Source organism: Quercus robur, chromosome 11, assembly GCF_932294415.1.
Source record: "Quercus robur chromosome 11, dhQueRobu3.1, whole genome shotgun sequence".
NCBI lineage: Eukaryota > Viridiplantae > Streptophyta > Magnoliopsida > Fagales > Fagaceae > Quercus > Quercus robur.
In genome coordinates this window covers 12,973,235-12,998,409 of record NC_065544.1, presented here as the reverse complement: position 1 = coordinate 12,998,409, position 25,175 = coordinate 12,973,235, and the positions used below count along the sequence as shown (strand labels likewise).

At 30.6% G+C, this 25,175-nt stretch overlaps 1 protein-coding gene and 1 pseudogene across 6 annotated transcripts in view; both read left to right on the top strand.

Annotated features, from left to right (window-relative positions):
- Nucleotides 1–25,175, top strand: part of LOC126705686 (disease resistance protein RGA2-like) — a 43,531-nt gene that overhangs the window by 3,677 nt on the left and 14,679 nt on the right. Inside the window, exons 3-8 of one of the 6 annotated variants that reach the window (XR_007648400.1) lie at nucleotides 171–218; nucleotides 404–500; nucleotides 1,427–1,497; nucleotides 2,526–2,821; nucleotides 3,060–3,210; nucleotides 3,288–3,769. The exons of 1 other annotated variant lie outside the window; for it this stretch is intronic. The gene's annotated coding sequence lies outside the window, so the exon portion shown is untranslated. Of the gene's footprint in view, nucleotides 1–170; nucleotides 219–403; nucleotides 501–1,426; nucleotides 1,498–2,421; nucleotides 3,014–3,059; nucleotides 3,211–3,287; nucleotides 3,770–25,175 lie in introns of those variants that run through there. 4 more of the 6 variants (XR_007648399.1, XR_007648397.1, XR_007648398.1 and 1 more) reach the window with 4 other exon arrangements.
- Nucleotides 2,486–25,175, top strand: part of LOC126705691 (allantoate deiminase 2-like) — a 45,247-nt pseudogene continuing 22,557 nt past the window's right edge.

The window sequence follows — 25,175 nt, the reverse complement described above, 5'->3', positions numbered from 1 at the left end:
CGCAAGATTTTCAAAGCACAAGCAAAACCGAAATTAAAAAACTCTATAATTTCTTTGTCCATACACAAAATTAAAAAACAGGACTTTAGGTTTTCTTTTTCCCCAGTTTCTTTTTCTTCGCCTAGAAATAGCCTGGCTTTCTGAATGTGTGATTGATGCTCAAATTGCAGAAAGAACAAGAGGATTTCAAAAGGGAAGATAGTAAAGAAGAAGAAAGCGTAAGTATTATATAAGCAAAACTCTCTATATATATATTCTTTGAAATTGGGATTTGGTTAATTTGTTTTGATTTTAGTTGTTTTCATGTAAAAATATGAAATTTTATATAAATCTTTTCTGGGTTTCATTTAAAAATATACATTTTTTTTACTTGCTGGGTTCCATTTGATGGGCATGTTTGCAGTTATTCTTGACGTTTCAGAAGTTAGTACACAAGATTCTTCTAGACAAAAAATGGTTGATTCAAACATGGATGATGAAAAGACAAAAAAGTAGCACCGGTGCGTTTTTTTTTTTTTTCTAAGAATATGTTTATGATCCGTGTACTTCTATTAATAACCTCCTCCTGCCCTATGCGAACAGCTGTAGCATTATTATTAGGGTTACAACTATGGCTTTTGACTCCTTCAGTGTGCTAGAACCACTGTTGATACCCCACTTTCAACCTTCTCTTGGTAAACAAGAGTTGGCATGTGAAGAAAAATATTGAGCTATTGTGTCTTTTGGCAAAACTTAAATTTTATAGTTTACAATAATAGCTTGGTTCATATGGGTATAAGGAAATATTTTGAATTATTGAACTAATGAATTAAGGAGGGGCATACTATCTAAGGCAAGATTAATGTTACAATGTCTTTTAGATAGCATTCAAAGGTACTTCTCCTCTTTTAATATCCCTAGTGTTCTAAACTTGCTTGTTTCTTCTTTCTTATCCATTGCACTATCCACAGACCATTTCCAATGATTTTGGGGTATCATGAACTTGATTGTACTGTTTGAAGAAGATATTGCAAGTTGGTCATTTCGGGGCATCTTACACTGCACTAATAATTGGGTTTAAGGATTTCTAGGTTGAGATTAAGCTTAAAGAAAAGCTAGATATGGTTATAAACTTTGCAGAAAAAATGCAAAATGGATAGTAAAAAAGAAGAGTAAGAAAAAAAAAAACAGAGAGGGAGAGAGAGAGATGAGACAAGATTGCCTCAGAATCAGACAAAGGCCTTTTTGGAGTTTTAGCTAGAAAATAATTACTAGAATCTTTATTGTCAATTGGGTTGAACCACTTAAAATTCTTAATTATCGATGTTTTTAGTTGTTTCCATTTCTTGCTTAATGGAAATGACATTTTCATAGTGTTTTATTTTATTTTGATGCTGATGTTTTGGAAAATTTATTTACTATTTCTTTACGCATGGATATTTTGAAGTGCAAAGCAAATTTTTGAAAGAGTGCCAGCAGGAAACAGGAGATGATTGCTAAAAACTTCTAACATCCTAGGTATGTGCTTAATTCTTTATTCTATGCTGTTTTCTTATGATGTGAACATCTCAGTTGATCTCATATGCAAAACCAATTGAGGCATAGGAAAACTTAGGTGTCAGAATTGGTGCTTATTCAAACGTTAGGGCTCTGTAATCAGGCAACAAGTCAGATAATGAAGCATAGGGAAATCAAGGTTTTTAGCTTACAATTGTAGCTTGGTTCATAAGCTGTATAAGAAAAAGACTTGAAATTATAGAAGTAATGAACAATGAAGTTTATGCAGGATAAAAGCAAGGTTATAGTGTCCTTTAGGCTCCATCCAAAGGTAGACCTTTTATGTCATCCATAAATTTCTTGACTTTGGGGATTTCTTCTTGGTTTGGTCTTGCATTAGAGATTCATAGGCCTTTTCCAATAAATTTGATTCTCATAATTTTGAATATAATTTTAGAAGGTATGTGAGTTAGTCTTAACACCATCAGGCATTGTCCTACATTAATAATTAGAACTGTCAGGGATTTTAAGGCTGAAATCAGACTTAAGAAATAGCTGGTTGTGGTTAAAATTCTACAGAGCAAAACAAAATGTGTGTGTGTGTGTATGTGGGGAGAGAGAGAGAGAGATTGCATATATGGAACTCATGGTTTAGGTTTGTGGTCCTTCACTTTTGTCTCTATATTTATTCAAACATGTTCCTTTGTTGTGGCCTGTTATGTCTCTCTAGACATTATGTTGTGAGGATTTATTCATATATGTCCCAATGCTTTCTGCTGTTATGTCTCTTTCGACTCATGTCTCTGTACTTATTCATTATCATATGTTCATATTTTTGGCCAGTTTTCCTTCTAATGCTCTAAAATCCTCCAGTTTGAGATCAACTTGAGCTTTAGTCTTAGGTTATAATCTTAACTCTGATATCGGTATCTCCTATTATTGTAGGCAATTTAGCTTCGGGAGCAGCATTTGTGAATCCTATATTTGTTTCAAATTTTGTAGAGAGAGACTGCGTGAAGGTTTGAGAAGAGTGTGATTTCCATGTGCAGTGGTTCTAAGCGGAAAACCTTGTGAAACAGGTTTCATCATGGGCAGTGAATTTGAGAAACAAGACAGCAACATCATTTCAATTTTTCTTGAAGCGATTTGAGATTATTTGCGGAATTGCTCGAAGGATCTTATATCTTCATCAAGATTCAAGATTAAGAATTATCCATAGAGATTTAAAGGCCAGCAATGTTCTACTTGACAATGCATTGAATCCAAAAATTTCAGATTTTGGTATGGCTAGAATTGTTGGAGGGGATCAAATTGAAGCTAATACGAATTGCATCGTTGGAACATTGTAAGTATGCTAGAAAACAAAGATATACTTTTTTAACCGATTGCTTGACTACCATTTTTACATCTAAGGAGAGTCCAAACTACAAGACTTTGTATGAAAAAAAATATTAAGGATATCTCTATAATTCGTTTTCATATTGTGCTACTTCAAATTTTACATGTATGTTAGTGCCCAAAGGGCTATCTTCGATCATTTTATGTTGAGGTTCAATATCTTCCTTTTCATTGTGCTATGACAGTGGTTATATGTCACCTGAGTATGCAGTGCAAGGACTATTTTCAATAAAGTCTGATGTATATAGCTTTGGGGTATTGCTGCTAGAGATCGTTACTGGTAAAAAGAACAGTACTTACCATCATGATGGTCCTTCCTCAAATTTGATTGGACATGTAAGTACACGTGCAAACAATGACTACAAAATTAAGCATATATTGTTGAGCCTAATATGATCAATATCTTGTCTCAGGTTTGGGACCTATGGAGATAAGACAATTCCATGAAAATAGTCGACCCATTACTAGATGAGGCATACCCTGCTAATGAAGTTTCAAGATGCATTCAAATTGGACTTTTGTGCGTGCAAGAACATGCAACAGACCGGCCAACCATGTCAACTGTTGTTTTCATGTTGGGTAATGACACTCATCTTCCTTCTCCAAAACGACCTGCATTTATTTTGATGGGTACTGACAATAGTACAAGTAGATCAACCAGTGCAGCATCTAATTCAGTAAATGAAATAACACTTTCTAAAATTGATGGTCATTGAAACCCGAAACTATTTGTAGCAGGTGTACAAATATTCCATTACAACATAGGATTGAGTTACTCTATGTCTACTCCACATTACATTTTTTTTTTTTTTTTTTGTATCAACAATTGAACATAATGTATGCACTATAAATTATTACAAAAAAGAAGATAATATATAATATTACACAAACTGTGATTATCCAAAACTTGTGATGAAATCACTACCATCTCCTTTAGCTTTTTCTTTCAAGTGGTTTATAAAATTAATATACAAAAAGTTAATTGCATATATATGTTTTGTGGAGATAACTTCATTGGTTTTCAGAACAAGATGTCCAAAGTTACAAAGATCTTTTCTTTTGGTGTGAAATTTACTAAGTTTAACCATAAAGATTTAATAGAGGAACGTTAAATGCATGATACTGGAATTTAATTTGGATTTCAAAGTGTTTTACTCAAAACAGAACCATTGTATTTATGAATTGTGCAAAGCCTATTGATATGCTTGGGTATGGCTAATATTTTTGACTTAAAAGAACACTTCAACCAAGACAATATGACAAAATAAGTTAGAACAACAATTTATAACTTTGATGGCAAATCCTTTTGTATGGCAAGGAGAAGTGAAAACATGGGTGACAAAAAGTTGTAATCATTTCCTCATTTTTGCTTAAGTTTGGCCCAATTCTACTTTTGTGGTCACTTATATTTGTGAAGGTGCCTTATTGAGAGTGTGTGATTCTCTCCTTGAAGTTCACTGGGAAAAAAAAAAAAAAGAAGCTCAAACTAGTTTTCACAACATCAGCATCATATGGAACAAATTAATGTTATATAGCACGACACAAATGATGAACATAATTTCAGAAAATAATGTTAGACATCTACAAATTTTAAACAATTTCAATTCGTCAATCTGTTGCTTATAGGTTTGCAATTTTATTTTATTTTTTTGGTGAAATGGGTATAGGTTTGTAAAAATTTTAAGAAAAAGAGAAGATATCCATTGAGAGAATTTTAATATTTTTTGGGTTGGTTTAACGAAACTATATATAATTTCTTTGCAACATGCATAAAATCTAGATGTTCTAGATGTGCTAAACATCCTATTCAAACCTTCATTTAGTTAAAAGGTAGAACTAAGTATTATACAATGTTTTGTTTAAGACATTGTTTTAAATGATATTATTTTTAACATCTAGATAAAAATACAGGTGTATTGACAACCTTTCTTAAGACCTAGCTATGACGATTTTACTGTCTTCGAACAATAAGTGATTCGGTGATGCCAATTTATTTTTATTTATCAATGTGAATTGCACAATGTTGGGAAAAAAAAAAAGAATGCAAGTAACCCAAATACAGTTTTTTTTTTTTTTGGGTGAAGAACCCAAATACAAATGTAGCCTGCTTTTCAACTGTGGTGGCTCTAGGAATTTTTTCAGGGTGTTCCTCAACAAGCATAAATTACACAATCTAATAAAAAGAAAATTTTGTATGTTGACAACAACAATAAAAAAACACGCAAATACATAAAGTTTATAATTGCCTTTTACGTGGTTTTCTTATCAAATATTTGTCCATAATTCTAGCAAAAGAATAAACAATAAACTATAAGTTCATTTAAAATATTAATAAAATTATTAATTATTGTTGTTTAGTTGTTTCATTAATTTGTTTGTCTTTTATAAACTATAATTTGTTATATTGTTGTTTCATTAATTATAAAATTATTAATTATTATTTAGCCTAACATAATTTAATTTGTTTGTCTTTTATAATGTATTGGTTAATTAAATTATTAATTATTGTTTATTAGTTGCTTCCCCCAATTAATTATTGATTAATTAGATTATTGTTTATACTTATGTATTAATTAAATTAATATTTATTTAATATTTTTATATTATAATATATTTCATATATTTTTGTGAATTTCTTGCTCATTTGTAATATTTTCATCTAAATTTTGTGTTATATTTTGTTTATTACTAATAACAAATTTATCCATTGCTCATTTTTTAGACTCAATTATTTTTTCTTCTTTTTTTTTTTTTTAAATTTTCATATCCAGATGAATATTTTCTAGTAGATATTTCTAATCAAACAATATATTTATAAAGCTTAAAATAAAAAATAACTTTCAAGTGTAGAGCAAATGAGAAATAAAACCTGATTTATATAAAAAATATTGTTGTAGTTTCACCGAACAATAACAAGTTTTTAACAATCTCAACCTACATAAAGAAAGATTTATTCATTATATTACCAATAACTGAAATATATATATATATATATATATATATAAACACAAGATTAAAAATAATAATAATAAATAAACATAACACTGTACAAGCCCAGCGCCCCAGCCCAGCGAAGAGGATGCCTGCCAAGATGGCAACCACAAAAAACATAAAACAAATCCTATTGCCCAAAAAAAAAAAAAAAAAAACCCTTGAAGGCCCAAACGTGGTGAAACGTCCAGCCCACTGCCCAGAAAAAACTTAAGTCTTCAACAAATCTAAAGAAGAGTCTAGACTCTAGAGAAAGGCAGAATGGCAGAAATCCAAGTACCTCAAAAGTAAAAACTCAAAACCCATTCAGGATTCAGCCATTCTTCAGTTCTTCAGAATCAAAACCCAAACGCAGCAGCGAAAAAAAAAAAAAAAAAAAAAGATGAGATCGGAGGAAGCTTGGTCTAGGGCCGGCCCTGACAGTGGGAGTGGAGAGAAAGAATGAGAGAGGCGGAGAGCAAGAGTTGAGAGAAAAAAGCAGAGCAAGAATGAGAAAAAGAAAGGAAAATTTTTTAGGAATTTGAGGTTTTTAATTTGTTTTGACAACTTGTAATCGCATATATTGGGTTATGGTTTTTTATATATTTTATATTTTTTTGAGAATGCGTTTGCTACAATGTTGGGTTTGCTTTACCTTGTTTGACGTTGGGTTTTTTTTTTTTTTTAGTGGGCTTGCTCTCATATAATTTTTTTTTTTTTTTCCTTCGAATTTTAGTTCAAAAGTTTTTTGGGCTTTTTTTTTTTTTTTTTGCTTGAAAGTAGAATAAATAATTTTTTATTTTATTTTATTTGAAGGTGTTTTTAATTTTGGTTAAGGGTGTACCTAAATTTTTTTTTTAGGTTAGGTGTTTCTGGGAACACCTGGATTGTACGTGGTGTCGTCATTGTATAAACTGATATGTCACCAATCATAAAGAGATAATTCAAATATTCATTTACAAGGCGGTTAAAGCCCACCGCTCAAATTCATTGTTTTTAGTTTGTAAGCTTTATTTAATAAAATTTGTAGTGCCTTTAACATTTTCCTACATATATTATTTACCTAAAATTAATTCAACAAGTGAGAAATTGAGAATCAAAAGAGAGAAGGTGGATTTATATGAATGGATGCCGTAACTAACCTTCTTTGGCCATGGCTTCAGTTTTTAAGCTATGAGACTCGTCATTGCAACATAGAGAGCAAGTTCCATCACGAAAATGTCCGCAACAATGAACGCAGAGCAAGAGGTACTTATCATCATGATAATTAAATGCATCATACATATACTTGGTTTATTGCAATTCTCATACCAGAGAAATGAGCCCATTTATAATTTTTATACTATTTGATGCAAGTAATTATAGAAGCATGCTTATTATTTTCAAGAAACAAAATTATTAATGAAAAGTTAAATTCACTTTAATTGTCAAATTAATCTCTAAACTTTAATTTTGGTCAATTGAGTCCCTCATTTTCTAAAACGGATAACACTCCCTTGAGATATATCAAAATATATCATACTGTTTGAAGAATACAATTAAATGAAATATGGTAAATTATTCGACCCTCCTTTGAAATTATCAAAATAGCACTTGTCCTAAAGGATTCTATAAATGACATATTCTTTTTGAGGTTTGTAAAAATGCAAAAATTAAGGCTGTGTTTGTTTTGGCTTCAAATCACTTCCGAAAATGCTTTTCCGTAAATGCAGGTGTTTGGGTGTGCAAGGAAAATTGGGTCAAACGGAAAATCATTTCCGTTGACGTAAAATATGCCCTCTGACCCTGTAAAACTATTTCCGTTTGTATTTTACCTTCAAATGAATTCCGCCCCAGGAAAATAGAAGAAAGAGAGAAACAGAAAGGAGATCGCACCAGAAGCACGGTCTTGTCGCACCCAGCACCGGCGAGATCGCACCCATCGATGCCGCCACCCAAGCCCGATCCACCCAAAACCGATCTCGTCCTCAACCCACCCAAGACCGAGCTTGTTCTCAACACACCGGTGAAGCCTAGATCATCGTCCTCAACCCACAGCCCCACCGTCGTGCATGCAACCACGATTTGGGTCAGATCGTCTACTCACGATCTCGTCGCCACCACCCATGAACCGATCTTGTCATTTTTTCTCTCGATCTCCTCCTCGTCGCCGTCGTCGCTGCCGCCTCTAGATCGACCCACCCATGACCGATCGCCTCTATCTCTTTCTCGATCTACCTCTCTTTTTTCCTCAATCACTCGCTCTTTCTTCCTCCCTCTCTCAGTTTGACCGAGGATACAGTGTTTGATGAATGGTTTTTTGTTTTGAGTTTTGTTTTTTAAAGTTTATATATTGAAAGTTTCTATTATAAAATTTGTTTGGGAGCTGAGAAAATGTGAAAAACTTGTAGAAAATAAGCATTTTCAGAATGAAAAAAAACATCTGAAAATATTTTCCAAAGTAATTTTCATAATGCAACCAAACATTTGAAAATATTTTCCTTTCCCAAAAATAGCATTTCCGAAAAATATTTATTTTTTGAAAAATATTTTACATTAAACCAAACACAGCCTAAGTCTATATAACCTCTTAAAGTATGAATTTAGTAACAAAATATTCCACTTAAAAATATATATATATATATATTACCAAACTATGGTTGAAGTGACACTATTATCATTTGAGGTTTATGGATGAATGAAACTGTTCCTTTGAATCATGTATGAATTCGTATAATTTTTTTTTTTTAAATGAATATTTCATTAGTTAAAACTTAATTGTCACATTTATTCAAACTTCAAAGGATCCTTAACATGAAACTATTGAATGGAGGGTTTTGTAATTTACCCCCAAAAAAATGTATGAATAGCCTCATATGCTATAATAGATTTGCACGGAGGACCAAAATTCAGTTATTTTGGCAAAGTGAAAGTGATTGAGTTGGCAAAAACTAAATTTTAAAGATTCATTTCACTAAATTGGATTTTAACTAATCAACAGAGGAGGGAAAAAGAAGCCTCTCTAACATTGTGAAAAAGATGAAGGAAAGTATGTCTATAAAGGAAATAAAAGATGACAATATACTAACGTCTGCTTTCATCGTTGGGTATCCTTGCCACCACAGTTGAGAAAATGAGAAGGAAAGCTACAAAGAGGAATATAAAACTTTTGGAATTCATTTTCTTTTGGGGTTAGATGCTTCTCACAAATCTCACCACAAATATTTGAGGTAGTATGCTCCTTTCAATGACCACTATATATATAGGTTTTTGAGAAATACAAATTTTTTATCCCACTTTTTATGTTTCACTTTATTCTCCAAAGTTATGAAAAAGTGCTTTTTGAAAAAACTAAATATTTGGTAAGCAATTATCAAACTTATCTTTTAAATTTTACATTTATGACACTCATTAATGATAACATTGCCTCCATTTTCCAAAGAACAGCTCATTTATTATACTTATTTACAAGCATTAATGATAAATGTTGTACAAACTTATTTTTTAAGTTTTATATTTATTACACTTATTAATGATAAGACTGTCACCATTTTCCAAAAAGCAACTCATTTATTATACTTATTTACATGCATTAATGATAAATGTTGTATAAACTTATCTTTTAAATTTTATACTACCTTCGTCCCAATTTGTTTATCATGTTTGAAAAGTCAAACTTTTTAAGGGAATATCATTTATTGTATTGTCTTCTTTATAAAAATGTATAAGTTTACAAAACTACCCTTAAATAAATTTATCAGTTTTTTTTTTTAAAGAGTTATTTTTAATGAGGCAACTAAAAAGGTGCCCGAATTATATTGGTTTTTTAAAATATTTGTTAATTTTCTTTTCAAATAGTTTTGAAAATAAAGTAGGGGTATAATAGGAACATTAGTAAACTAATAACTTTTATTTTTAGAAATAGGACAATATTTTGAAACATCCCAAAATAAAATAGAGGACAAACAAACTGGGATAAAGGAAGTATTTATTATACTCGTTAATGATAAGACTGCCACCATTTTCCAAAGAGCAACCCATTTATTATACTAATTTACATGATAAGACTGCTACCATTTTCCAAAGGGCAGCTCATTTATTATACTAATTTACACTTATTATACCTGTCATGTAACCTAGCCCAAAACCTATTTTTCTTTTCTTTCTTTTTTCTTCTATTTTTTTTTTTTTTCTTCTCATCCAAACGTCTGCCTCTTCTTCTTTTCCCTTTAGATATTTTCCTCCACACACAGAGGTCCTCTCTCTCTCTCTCTCTCTCTCTCTCTCTCTCTCTCTCTCTCAAAATTGAAGAAACATCACCACCAAGCTTTCACTCTCACACTCATAAACTCAACTATTCCATCCACAACCAAAGCCACAAATCATACCTTCTTGTAATATACCGCCACTCCAATCACACGTTCCATCTCCAACAGTCTTCTCCAATATACAGCCACTTCCAACTCCCCCACTTCACACAGTGAGATCCTTTGGTTATTGTATTTTTTTGCTAAAGCTAAACACTTATTTAAAAGCTTTGGTTGTATGTGGTTTGAAAAAGTCAAAGAGATCACTATTGAATTATATATATATATATATATATATATATATATGTTGTTGTTGTTGTTATGGGAAGTTTCTTTATATATTGCTTGTATTTTACCATATAAGCATTCACATCAGCTCTTCTAAAAATTTCTGTCTATTTTATAAAAAGAACTTACTTTTTCTATTCTACACAACCACTTTCACAAAACACCCACATCAAATTGTTTATTATATAGTTTTTTTTTTAATTTAAATAATCATTTTAATTCATTTATTATTATTATTATTTTCACATTTACTTTTTTAATTTTTCTTGGCAAAATTTGTTGAATAATAACTTTTTTGAAAACTTTTAGGTGAATAGCATGCGTTTGAAGTTATTTATTTATTTATCATAAATATCTAAGCGTGAATGTTGAATAAAAGTATCAATATATGTATCTTGAATAAGTTGTTTTGAATGTGGTTAACACTTTTTTTTTTTTTTTTTTTTGAGATGGCTAGAAAAATTATATGCTAACTAGCTTGTATACCCCATGCATATGCATGAATATAATTAAAAATATACAATAAGATGCATAATATAATTCCTATATATAATTTAAATACTATTGATAGTCATTTTTATATTTTATTAACTCCTTAAAAAAAATTTGTAAGGATGTTATTAGGTAAAATGTAAATTGTCCAATTTTTTTATTATTGTGAAACACTTTTTTTTTTTTTTTTTACAATTCATTTATTCTAGACTCTTTAGTTTTTGTACTTAATAACTCACTTAAATGATTATGATGTGGTCCCACATTTGATTATAAAATTAAGAAATAAAACTCTTTAAAAATAAATAATTTAGGACACATGACACAAAATTGAGACTCTAATTTGAAATTCTAATTTAAGTTTCTCTCAGATTCACCTATTATTATTATTATTATTATATATAGATATGTTGTCCCAATAGCTTGAATCCAAGATCACCCCCCCCCCCCAAGGAAATTTGATATAAAAATGCTTTCATTCCACAATCTTATGGTGCTATATGTATCAAATTATGGGACTATAGATTTTGGTTCATTTTCATTTTCAATATGTTGTTACCAATCATATGAATAGTAATAATTATTTTTTTATAGCATATTGTACCCTTTGTAATACTTTATGCTTATACAATAAACATTATAGTGTACCAAAAATGTTCTTAAGTGCCCGAGAGCATACCAACTTGCCAAAAGGCATGGCGGTAATGTGGTCGACATCTTAAGTATCATTGATATTAATTAATTACGAAAAATGGGTGAGTTTAGTCCATTAATATCCAAAACTATCAATTGGAAGTGTAATCATTTAAAAATTGTGTGTTAATTATATCCAAAGTGAACCAAAAGTGGAAAAATATTTTTCAAAAATGACAAAATTAAGGGTCGTACAACTACTTTATACAAAGAATAAACATGTTCAAAGAGGTTCTTACTAATGTGACATAGTTGCAGGTTAGTTATGGAAATACCAATATATTTAGTAATTATAATAACTAGTCACAAACGTGCACAATACGCCGAAAAATTTATTTGTTTGTTAAGTGAAAAAAGAAAATAGTAAATGAAACTTATGGGTGTACAATATAGTATGTACAATATATAGTATGTACCTTTTTAAAATGATGTGATTATTTTTCTAACAAAATATAGTATGTAAAATATATTTGATTTTCTAAATGAAGCTATTTATTTATATATATATATATATATATATATATTAATTTCAAAGAAACATAATGAATTTTATATTCATTTATTAAATAAGACGTGATATTTTGTAGATAATATAATGTGTGGTTGGAATTTATTTATGCTAGTCCTTACAAATGGTTTATTCTCTATATGTCTTGAATAACCTAAAGATGAAGCATATATAAATAAATTCATCACATATAGTTGAAAAAAAATACAAGACTTTAATAACATAAGAAAAACATAATTTTATAAATTAAAAAAAAAAAAAAAAAAACCTACCAACATTACGTTGAGAATGTGACATAATTTTCAATGTAGGCTATGAAGTATCTCCTCTTTCTACATAAACATCTCCTCCTAAAGTATCACCAAAATGGACCAGATGTACCAAACTATATTGAGTGGACCAAAATGGATCGAATTAGACCGAAATGTACCAAATAGATTGAAATGGACTTAAGAGACTAAAATGGACCGAATAGATTGAATGGACCAAAGTGAATCAAAATAGACCAAATAGACCAAAGTGAACGGAATTGGACCTAAATGGAAAAAAATGATGCATTGATGTACTCAACGTAAGTGTAATAATAATAAATATTACATTTGAGTTTTTAAATATTATATAAATAATACCAATTTTGTGTATACATAAATTGAGATTTTTGTTAATTATAGTCATTAATTGTTGCTTGTCGTTTGAAATATATGGAAGGTTGGGGGAAGGGAGGGGGAGGGGGAGGGGGGGGGGGGTGTCAGATTAATGGTTTAGCTAGCATGTTCCTTTTGATCAACCAATTAATTCATCCCAAGTTAACCCACCTATCCCTCACTAACATCTCTCATCTCATTTTCTTTTAAATATATACAATAGAATTTATATAAATGGCATTCACTCTATGACGATTGTTCTTTATTATTAGATCAAAACACTAATTGATTTTTGTGTATGCAGGACTTGAATTTTAGATTTCTTTTATTCGACATTTTGATTGTATGTTCCCCAAGCTAAATCATCTCTTTCATAATTGTTTTCTAAAATTTCTAGACATTTTGAACATATACTTCGACCTTTTGTGATAACTAGTGTAGCAATGGCACTCAAGGTATTCCTCATAGTCAAAATACAATTGGCAATAATCCTAACAGATCGCAGGATACGTACAAAGATAGATGGACAGGAACGACATTTTCCTCTTATAGCAAATAATGTCCCTTGCATAACAATTAACAATGAGACCATTGCAAAGAGATGTCATCCAATATTCAAGCATAAATAATTGAACATAGACAAAAATAGCCAATTTATTAACGCCTGGGAATACCAAATTGGCAGACAATATTGATGACACATGATAGCCATACTTTAGAGCCCTATAAATTGTATGGTAGCTTACACAAAATAGCAGTAACAAACAATTGGAAATACACACTACTGCTATATCTGTTAATTAAAAACCATTAATTAAAAAGTGGAGCACACTAATCTACATCTAAATTAACGGCAAAGGAACTCAACACCTTACTTTAGCTCAAGTGTAAAAAGATATGAGATACATAATATAAACATAAAAATAGCTTAACCATTGCTATAGCTATACTAAACATAAAAATCAACATTAATGGATTCTAAGCCTCACAATTAACTAGAACCATAAATAGCCATTAGAATTTTCTCTAGGATCCAAACTGTTTGTAGACAAATAAACTAGGTCCAAAAACCTTTTCTTTCTTTCTCCTTTTTTTTTTTTTTTTTCTTTTTGTATTTCTAATTTTTCCAGAAGCGTCTGGATTGCAGGGAGTCCCGATTTTGTAAAAAAAAGCTCTCATGCAGTTATTTGACTAAGTTATTTTATTTTCCTATTAAGCTAAATTGCAAACTACGCCCCCAAACTTTGGGCTATTTGATTTTACATCTTGAAATTTCAAAATTTAAATTTTATACCCTAAAGTTCTATTTGGTTTGCATTAGCAACTTCTCCATCCATATTTTCTGTTATGTGCCACATAAACTTGCCATGCGTATTTAGTTTGTCCAATAAAATTAAATGATGCCACATCATTTTAATTTGTAGTCTAAAAAAATTAAAAATGACAAGGCATAATAAAAATGGTGTGACATCATTTTATTAGATGAACTAAACACGCATGTCAAGCTTATGTAGTACTTAACGGAAAATATAGATAGAAGACCTGCTAATTCAAACGAAAAAAAAAAACTTCAAGAAATAAAATCTAAATTCTAAAATTTCAAAATATAAAATTTAAATGCCCCAAACTTTAGGATGTAACTTGCAATTTAGCTTCTCTATTAATATGTTACAAATACTCCACAACACGGGTGGTTTAGGAGGTCCCAAAACCGGAAATAAACAATTAATTAATTAAAACTAACTACATGGACTGTCTGTATTATTATTATTATTATTTTATCAGATTGATTTATTTATTGTTGCCATCTTGTTGTTTTGTCAAGCAACCAAATATGCAGCACATACTGTTAAATAAATATATAGCCTGGGATCTCAAAAAAAAAAAAAAAAAAATATATATATATATATATATATATATATATATAGCCTATTGACAGTAAGTCCAACAAAATCTTCAGGAAAATGAGCACAACGCTTGTATTGCTCTCCAATAACTCCGTTTTCACAGTTTAAAACATGAATGGTGATTAGATAGATGATCAAATAGAATCCTGGGTCTCGAACAATGATTCGATTATGTTAATATAATTTTGTAGACTGAGGAATACTCATCATTTCACACATAAAACGCAGTATATGTGTTCTCCAAGCTATCTACTTGGACAAAATTGGCCTTTGCCCCTTTCTATCAAACAATCCTGCATTTTGCCCCCTTTCCCAAACTAATTAGGAAAATGCCTCTCTATTAAAACTCGATTTTCTCAAAATCGAGTTAAGCCCTATAGTAGCGTTTTAAGAAGCCTATAGTGACGTTTTAATGAGTTTATAGTGGTGTTTGGGAACTCGAGCTCCAAGAACTCAAGTTATAGGTAAAAAAAAAAAAAAAAAAAAAAAAAAAAACTTGCATGGAACTCGAGTTCATGGAGATCGAGTTCCAAAACACCACTATAAGTCCTTAAAACGTCACTATAGACTCCTTAAAACGCCACTATAAGGCTCTAGAATTTTTTTTTTTTTTTAAATTCAATTTTGAGAAAATCGAATTTCAAAAGAGAGACATTTCCCATATTAGTTAGAAAAATGAGGTAAAATGCTGGATTGTTTTTTTTTAAAAAAAGGCAAGGCCAATTTTGTCCCTATTTACTTATATATATATAGCCTACTGATAGTAAGTCCAACAGAATATTCAGGAAAACGACGTTAATATAATTTTGTAGACTGAGGTATACTCAGCATCTCGCACATAAAACACAGTATATATGTTCTCCAGGGAATCTACTTAACCATCAAGTAATAATATAATTAATTGTGTCAGTGATGTCTAGTTATATATCACTAACACAATTAATAATATAATTAATTATGTCAGTGATATCTAGCTATACATATAAGTAGATTCCCTGGAGAACATATACACTGCGTTTTATATATGTGCGAGATGATGAGTATTTCTCAGTCTACAAAATTATATTAACGTCGTTTTCCTGAAGACTCTGTTGGACTTACCATCAATAAGGCTATATATATAAGTAGATTCCCTAGAGAACATATATACTGCATTTTATGTGCGTGGCCTACAAAATTATATTAACGTCGTTTTCCTGAAGATTCTGTTGGATTATATATATGTCAGTGATATAATTAATGCACTCATCATCACGTAAGGTGTTTTTTTTTCCCTCTTCATTTTTTTTTTTTTTTTTCTTTTTGCTGTATTAAGGTTCAAATTGAAAATATTTACTAGTATTCTGCTTATTTATTTATAGACCATTTAATTTCTTGGATCATCTATAAACTGTGATTAAATTACAATATATCACTTTTTTTTTTTTTTTTGAATACTCAGTGGATTGACCATCGCACTAAAAGTGTGCAATTTAGCCTCTATATTTAGAGCACTAGTATTCGGGGATGCAAAAAAAAAAAAAAAAAAAAAACGATTTTGCATCCTCAAACACTACTTTATCAACTTATTTTACAACTTACCCGACATCCTAGTTTTTATTTTTACATATAACCCAATAAAATAATATAAACTACTTAATAAAATAATAAAAAGTATTCTTCTCTTTTTCTTTCCTCCCACTATCTTTATTTTTCTTCATACACAACCACTAGATTATTATTTTTTTTTTACAACCTATGAATAGTAAGTTTGTATATATGCAACCTTAATATTCATATGTAATATGTTGCAAATTTTTATAAGTATACAAACTTGGATGAAGTGGATTTTTGCTGTTGTAAGTTGCAAAATAACAGCTGAAAGGTGTTTACACCCCATTGTTAGTACTCTAATACGTTACAAATACTCCACAACAACACCGGTGGTTTAGGAGGCCCCAAAACCGAAAATAAACAATTAATTAATTAAAACTAACTGCATGGACTGGCTGTATTTGCTTTATTATTATTATTATTATTATTATTATTATCAACCATCTAGGGAATCTACTTATAAAAAGCAAAACCACATATCCCCATACGAGAGAGCAAGAAGTTAAAATATTTTCTTAAAATTATAAAAAATAAATAATGGTCAAATATAATTTTCCTAACTTTATGCCAAATAAGCTTGAAAAAAGAAGGTGCATATATGGCTAAGATACGCACTCTCATGGTATCGTTGTGCAAGAGGGCAGGACCTTTGTAGAGCCCGCCTACACGTGGGTTCTTGTCCCAATATGAGCCTCAGTTCCTCATATCCCCGAACCATTCCAAAGAGCATCAGAATCTGGGGCAGGCATTTTGGGAGGGACATCTCGTCAGACTAATTTTCACTTTCTCACTCTAAAAAGCAAACCTTAATTTCTATCTCTGAACAAAGCTTTGTCTTTCTACATTCTTGTTTCATCATTGCCAAATTAATATATGAATAATGAAAGAGATGGGCGAAAACTACAAATTGAAATAGTCTTATATGTCAAATTTCCCACTTGGGACTCTGATGCACACGACCTGACCAAAAAAAAATCCAAACCTTTGGAATTTCTATCTGAATTGCAGTGGTGGAGCCAAGGATATATCTTTGGAGGCTATATAATTTTATTTTATTTTTCGTATGTATATGAAAGATAAAATAGTAATGTACAATATTACATATTCAATATGTGCTATAAAAAAATGTGTTTAATTAAAATTAAAAGGAAAACGTGTTATAAACAAGTGTATTTAATTAAAATTAAAATTAAAATGAATATAAAAAATAAAGCAATGAAAAGTAAAGTAAAAAAATTAAAACAAAGCAAATGCAAAGTACTTGGAAAAGAGTTAAAAACAACGAGTCAGTCGATCAGCTAAGGGCATAGAGCACGACACAGTCAGGGGATGAGGGGCCCACGGTACAAAAGATTCAATCTTTCACTCTTTTTTGTCTAGTTTAGTCACATAGTACAAAACTTTTACTATTAAACAAACTACAACAGCAATGGGAGGGAGGAAAAGGAAAGAAAAAAGAAAAAAAAAAAAAAAAGGCAAATGCCAAGTCACCAACGGAGAGAGAGAGAGAGAGAGAGAGAGAGAGTCATTTGTGTGAGGCAAAATGTTTTTGCAACTGTGTGGGGGACTGGTGGTGCGGCAAATCAACAAATTTTTTGACATTTTCAGTTTTTCTATTGTTGTGTACAAGTAAACCCTAAATGTGTTGAGATGAAAATTAAAATTTTTTTCTCTTTTGTTGAGGTAATTGTTAAAATACTTATGTGTTCATTTTAAGGATACTAAATGTTTAATTATTATAAGTTGTTGACATATGTATTTTATTTAAATAAAAATTATTTTTACTTTTAGTCTTTCTTAAATATATATGTATATTATCAGGTATGGGGGGCCAAAATGATAAGCTTATTTAAAAATTTTCAAATTATTTAGAATATTTCCAAAAGAAAATTTTAATCCCCCCTTGGTCATCAAGTGGCTTCGCCACTGCCGAATTGGTGGAGATCATGCACATCTCTGACCAGATCTAGTGGAGATCTCTTAATTTTTTACGAGATCTATGAAAACGCGTATCATTGTTGTTTCTATTCAGTATTGAACATTGACCGCCACCATGATTGCCGACTCGGATCGAACCATTGCTTCTCTTTGGTTGATGATAGGTCTCTTTTTTGCCACTAGACGTGATCAAGTTGAGTTTAGATTGAGTTCAAAATTGACTCAAATTGTTACCCTAAACACCCCTAATCTATGATTGTGGTTAAAAACTAACTTGTTTTTTGTTTTAATTAATGATATTTGATATTTATTTATGCTCTTTAACTACAAAGAGTGTAAGTAGTCCAAAATAAACCATATTAATTGTAGGGACACGATTACTAAACGGCCCAAGAAAGACGTTGGGCTCATAAGTAAAGGGCCCTAACAATATGATTTGTAGATAGTGGGTTTGAAAGGCAGGACCTTGGTCACAGGCGAGTGGTTTGGTCATGGTTTTTGTGGAGGTTTTTACATGGGTGGACTTGGTTTGACTGGTTAAGCATTCCGTTGGCATGGGTTGTAGGATTTAGGTCCTCGGATTACGTCCGAGGAGCATAGTATCCTTCCCCTTTTCCCTTTCCTAGGATTTTTCTCCACCTTTCGGCCCCCTTTCTTTTGCTCCTTCTCCCCCTTTTATACTATTGTTCACTTCCCTTTTAGTGTCCACGTGTAAGTTTTACTTTCTGGGGTGCATACCTGTCTTATCAATCCATACCTAGAGTGGTTGGGGGGTGGTTGGAAAAGTTAAATAGCATGGTCTGGAGCATGGGTCTGTCAAACGCAGGATTCTGTACTACGATGTTGGCAGCTTTATCCCTTACCCTGCGCCTGTACTGAGTTTGTCCTTTTCTTCAGGCGTTTTGTGAGGTGCTGAGCATAAGATCGTCCTCGGCCATATCCTTGGGCCTTTTTTGGGCTTTCATTATGCGTCCTCGGCAATAGCTCTCCTCGGCTTAAGCCTTGGGCTCTAATGTAGGGTGATCCTGGGCCACGAATTCTCTGGCCCCACATTAATAAATTGTTATAATTTTATTGAAAGGGGTTAAAGTTCTTATACTTCAAAAAAGTAAAGAAAAATAAAAATATAAAAAATTGTACCAAAAAAAAAAAAAAGAAGATAAAAGCTAAAGGAAAAAAAGGAGCAAATTACATCTTACATACATGTGGTTTAGTTGAAATTTAAGTTACTTACCTGTGATTTAAAATTTTACCCACCTAAGGTTTGACCGAAATTTAAATTATCTACATGTGGTTTGAAATACCATGATGCAAGTGTTTCGTTGGATTCTTTTTTATCTTATTTTATCTTGTATTTTTATGTTTTTTGTATTTTTGGAGGAGAGAAATATAAAAGTGAAGCAAAACCACATATTTAGTCATGTTTTTAATAGAGATAAGTTAGGGAAATCTAACTGAACTAACTTCAAGTAGGTAAAATGTCAAATTTCCAACCACAGGTAAACAACTTAAATTTTAGCTAAATCACAGGTGAGTAAATTGTAATTTGCCAAAAAAAAAATCCTATAACAAAATAAACAAGATATGGAAGTTGCTTATATTTTAATACTAAACTATAGTCTCTAGGGAGGAAATTGTAATTTACAGCTTTGTATGGTAAGTAGTGCAAATAAATAATTGAAAGACAAGATGGTTACGGAATTAAGTATAGGAATATTAAAATCAATAAAAGAAAGAAAAAACGAATATGAATATTCAACAAGATTCCACAGTTTTGCTGCCCAATAATTGTATGAGGAGTGGCTAGATCAGTTGAATATTCCACATGGCCCATCTACTACTTGCATGGCCGCTTTCAAGTTTGAACCCCACCGCAACCCCAAATTCGTGCCTACACCTATTTTTTAAAACCTAGGAACCACCCATCCCATCCTATGATCATTAACTTTGCCGAGCAGCCTCCACCACTAAATGTCACTACCACCAAAAAATATTGCAGCACGTCAGTGGGACACTGGAAGTTTCATGTTATCGTATCCAAATCAAATTCAAATTAGCTTTTAATTGTAGTTTGATAGTCTATTTTAATTTTGTCTTAATTTTGGTATTGATTAATTCATTCATGAATCAAAATCGAGTTCAAATGAGCTTCTAATCGTAGTTTGATAGTCTATTTCAATTTTGTCTTAATTTTTCTTCTAAAAAAAATTGTCTTAATCTTGGTATTACTCAATATGAAAACTTAGATAATCATCTCACACATCTGAGTAAGAGTAAGCAACCATCTCACAATCACTATTATTGAATGTTTAAGCACATGTTACAAACTAATTTTAATTATATAAATGATTTTTTTAGTTAAAATTATATACTTGATTAAATTATCAAAATCAATCACATTTATCCTATAATTAAAAGTATATGTGAATATTTATGATCATTTTAATGATTACATGAAGCTTTGGTTAAATTATTAACTTGATAATAAAATTCAATGTAATCCATCAACTATTAATTTTATCAATTTAATTCCTTAGTAAAAATTTTCCATCTTATCTTCAACCTTCAAAATCAAGTCATCTTAATTTATTAGTTATTAATTTTGCCTAGTTAGCCAAAGAACTAGATGGTGTAACTCATAACATAACTTGCTCTCTTCATTAGGAGAATCAGAGTTCAAATCCTCACTATCTCATTCTTGTAACTATCAAATTATCTCCCACCATAACAAAATATGTTTGGATGGGCAATATGCCCCTTGTGATAAAAACATATCTTTGTATTTTGATTTAACAAATTAATATACAAAATTAAAATTACTATCTTCCTTTCTTTTTATTTTTATCTTAAAAATAAAATTCAATTTCATGCTTAGATTTCATGTCAATTAGATTTTAACAAAATTAATTAATATGTCAAATGAAACATGTAAGGACACAATTTGTAACGACCCAAAATGGTATTGGGTTCGCACGTGAAAAGGTCCAAACAATATCATTTGTAGAGCATGGGTTTGAAAGGTTAGGCCTTGGTCACAAGACAGTGGTTTTTCGTGTGTCTATACATAATTAAATCATATTCGCTCTAGGAGTCTTTCTCCTGGAGGCGGGCTGGGAGGCTCTGGTTTTTGGCCATTTTTCCCTAGCCCCCTTTTTTTGGCGCATTAACCTTTACATTATATAGCCCTTCTTGGTTGATCGTAACTCTCCACTTGTTGATCAGGCAGGTGCCTACTTCTGTACCCGTCCCATCAGTTGTCACTCCTTACTTTCTGTTAGTTGCGATGATCGAAGTCACCCTGTCCAGGCGTCTTTTCTCATTAACATGGTCAGGACGCTGGTGGGTGCATTTAATGCGGAGGGGACGTATTTACCCTGAACCAGCTTCGCACCGTACTCCCACGTGAGTCCCATTCTACTCGCATCTCCTTCAGGGGGCTTTTTGGGGGCAGCCATCATCGAGACGTTGCTCTTCCCCTTGAAGTCCTGGAGTGTCGAGGACAAGGTCATCCTCGGCTGTTCCACTCGACACTTCGGCCTTTCCCCATTCGTCCTCGGCAAATACCCTCCTCGGCACGGGCCCCGGGCCCTAATAGAGCGTGGACCGGATCATAAACTCCCCAGCCCCACAAAACATAATTTCATGTGCTAGAAGAAATCTAGAGACCTTCATTAGCAGTAGTATCAGCAACAACAACAACAATACAAATTTACATTTGAAATTTTTACACTTTATGTTTTAATTAAATTTTAACCAAGCAAAGACTAAAAATTGATTGACTAAATTTACCCAATAATCAAAATTTGATTTTTTTTTTTTTTTTTTTTTGAAACAATCAAAACTCAAAATTAAAGAAAACCACCTATTATGGAAAGGAAAAAAAAAAAAAAAAAATTCACTTAATAATCCAACTACTACACCAAGTTATATGTCTGATTTTTTTTTTTTTTTTTTTTTTTTTTTTTTTTTTCCTATTTTAAACTCAGTTACTTTATAAGGAAAAACAGATGGGTAATATGTTGTCATCGATGGAATATAAAGGGAAACACTTAGAATGATATATGATTTTATCGACTCTATGCAATCACTTTCTCACAACGTATGTGATATATGTCATTGTTTTTTTTTTTTTTTTTGTTCTTTTTCTTTTTTGAGAATGAAGTGAGACTCTCATAATAAGATACACACACGCAAACACATACAAATATATAGAGCTGGATTCAAGTTACACTTAGTGTAACTTTAAGTAATATTACACCATCCAATAACTTTTTATAGAATTTATATTTTGAAAATCCTACCGTTGAATTACATGTTTTATATGTTCTTAACATTCATACCAATTTTCATGTCAATTAGTTGTTATTTACCATTCGATCCATAAACTCATTTTTTATGCATTATTTTAAACTATAAAAATTTGAATTTAAATAATTGATTGATGTCATGATTATTAATCTTTGATCACCTTGAAAATTTAAAAGCAGGAAGAATATATGAATATAATATAATCTAACGGTAGATTTTTAAAAATTCACATCCAATTAAAAAATATTGAGTGGTGTAACATTACTTAAAGTTTCACCAAGTGTAATTTGAACCCAACTCATATATATAATTTATATATATAAATATATATATATATATATATATATATATATATAATTTTATTCTTATTCATATGGAGGTAGTGTTTTGAACTTTAGCCACCTGCAGTCAATGTTACAAAGCACGTGCACAAAGCATATAGGATCCACGGATGTAAATGCCTGGTTTATTTTTCCCTATTTTTCCTATTTTAAATTTTAGGTTACCCTATAACGAAAAATAATACTATATGTCTGATTTAATTTTTCCCTATTTTCCCTAATTGTATGCAACTAATATCTCACAACATATCCTATCAAAAAAAAATATATATATATATATATATATATCTCACAACATAGTTTCTCAAATATATATTTATACTATCTATAAAAGGATTCTCCTCTTTATACTGGACTTTTATGTGGTTCAGAAATATCCTTAAAACCTACATTTAATAGGAACAAAACTTGAAGACAACCTGATAAAGATATATCTCCAATTTCATGTAAAATGCCTACAAAATAGGATACTCTCCTACTAATTCATGCCTTCAAAACAAACTTATCCAAAAATTAAAATTAAAAAAAAAAAAAAAAACTTCTTAATTCACTTTGATATTTCCCTCAAAACCACGTTCAAATTATTTATTTATTTATTTTACTTTATCAAGACTCGCCAGTTTCTTTTATTTAATTTTTTTTTTGAATTTTCATTTTCCTTAATTCCTAATCCCACGTACACTAGATAAAAAATAAATAAATAAATAAAGTTTCCTCTTTGGACTGGACTTTATGTGGTTCATAAATACCCTTAAACCCTACTTTAAGAGAAACAAAACTTGAGGACAACCTGGTAAAAATATATCTCCAACTCCACGTAAAATGCCTACAAAATAGGACACTCTCCTACTAATCTATGTCTTCAAAATAAACTTATCCAAATATTAAAATTAAAAAAAAAAAAAAAACCTTCTTAGTTCACTTTGATATTTCCCTCAAAACTACGTTCAAACTTTTTATTTATTTATTTTATTTTATCAAGACTCATCGGTTTCTTTTATTTATTTATTTTTTTGAATTTTCGTTTTCCTTCATTCCTAATCCCACGCGATATTGTATGTTTGTGTGTGTATATATATATATATATATATATATATATATATATATATATATCTCACAATATATAGGTTCCAAGAATGTATAATCTATACTACTATTTAAGGGGCTTCTCCTGTTTGGATTTCTCAATTTTGATGCCCAAAATACCCTCAAATTTATCAGTTTATAAAACTTAAATGATAGGGTTATAAATGTAAAAATAAAAAATAAAAAAAACCCACATTCAAACCCACGTTCAAATGTTTCTCAAAAAAAAAAAAATCACTTTCAATTTTTTTTTTAAACCACTTTCAATTCTATAACAAAAGTTTCGGATAACTCCCATAAAAATAAAAAGTTTCAGATAAAAAATAAAAACCACGTTCAAATTTTCCCTAACAAAACCCCACGTTCAATTAAAAAAAAAAAAAAAAACCCACTTTTATTCTATAACAAAAGTTTCGGATAACTCCCCCCCAAAAAAAAAGAAGTTTCGGATAAAAAATAAAAACCACAGTCAAATTTTCCCTAAAAAAACCCCACGTCCAAATATATTTTTGTCAAAAATACCCTTGCAAAACAAAAACTACCTTTGAATAACCTCCTTCATGCTTTCAACTTCCCACTATAAAACAAAAACTCTTCCCACTAATTACATACAATCCCACTACATTACAGAATACAAACTTCCCACTAAACTACTATGAAAATTCAATCTTCTACAATCATGATAAGGTCTCCCTTATTCTTGGGCTAGATTTCTTTTCCTTTTTAATCATATTCAGCTTTTTTTTTTCTTAAGGCTTTTTTATGGTCATCAGCAGGTTTTTTCGTACCATAGCTTTTCTTTTCTGCAGGCAGAGAGGTGCATAATATGCAAAGCGGTGCCGGTGAAAAACTGAAATAATTCTGGAAGTGATTTAATTTCTCCAGTATGGTCATTTCAGAATTCTGATGCGTGTACTAGAGGGCTCTTTAAAAATTAGAAACTATATTATTTATGATTGGGTAAGGATTAAATTAGAGCATTTATTATAATTTGGAATTATTATATTTTTCAATTACAAAAAAAAAAACCTAGAGGTGTGATGAGTGTCATGTGTGGAAAAATAATTTTCCAATCACACCCTTAGATTTTTTTGTGATGAAAAATTATTGTGATTGGAAAATGATTTTTCCACACATCACACTCATCACACTCCTAGGTTTTTTTTTTTTGTGATTGAAAAATATAATAATTCCAAATTATAATAAATGCTCTAATTTAATCCTTACCCAAAAAATAGAAGAGCCTC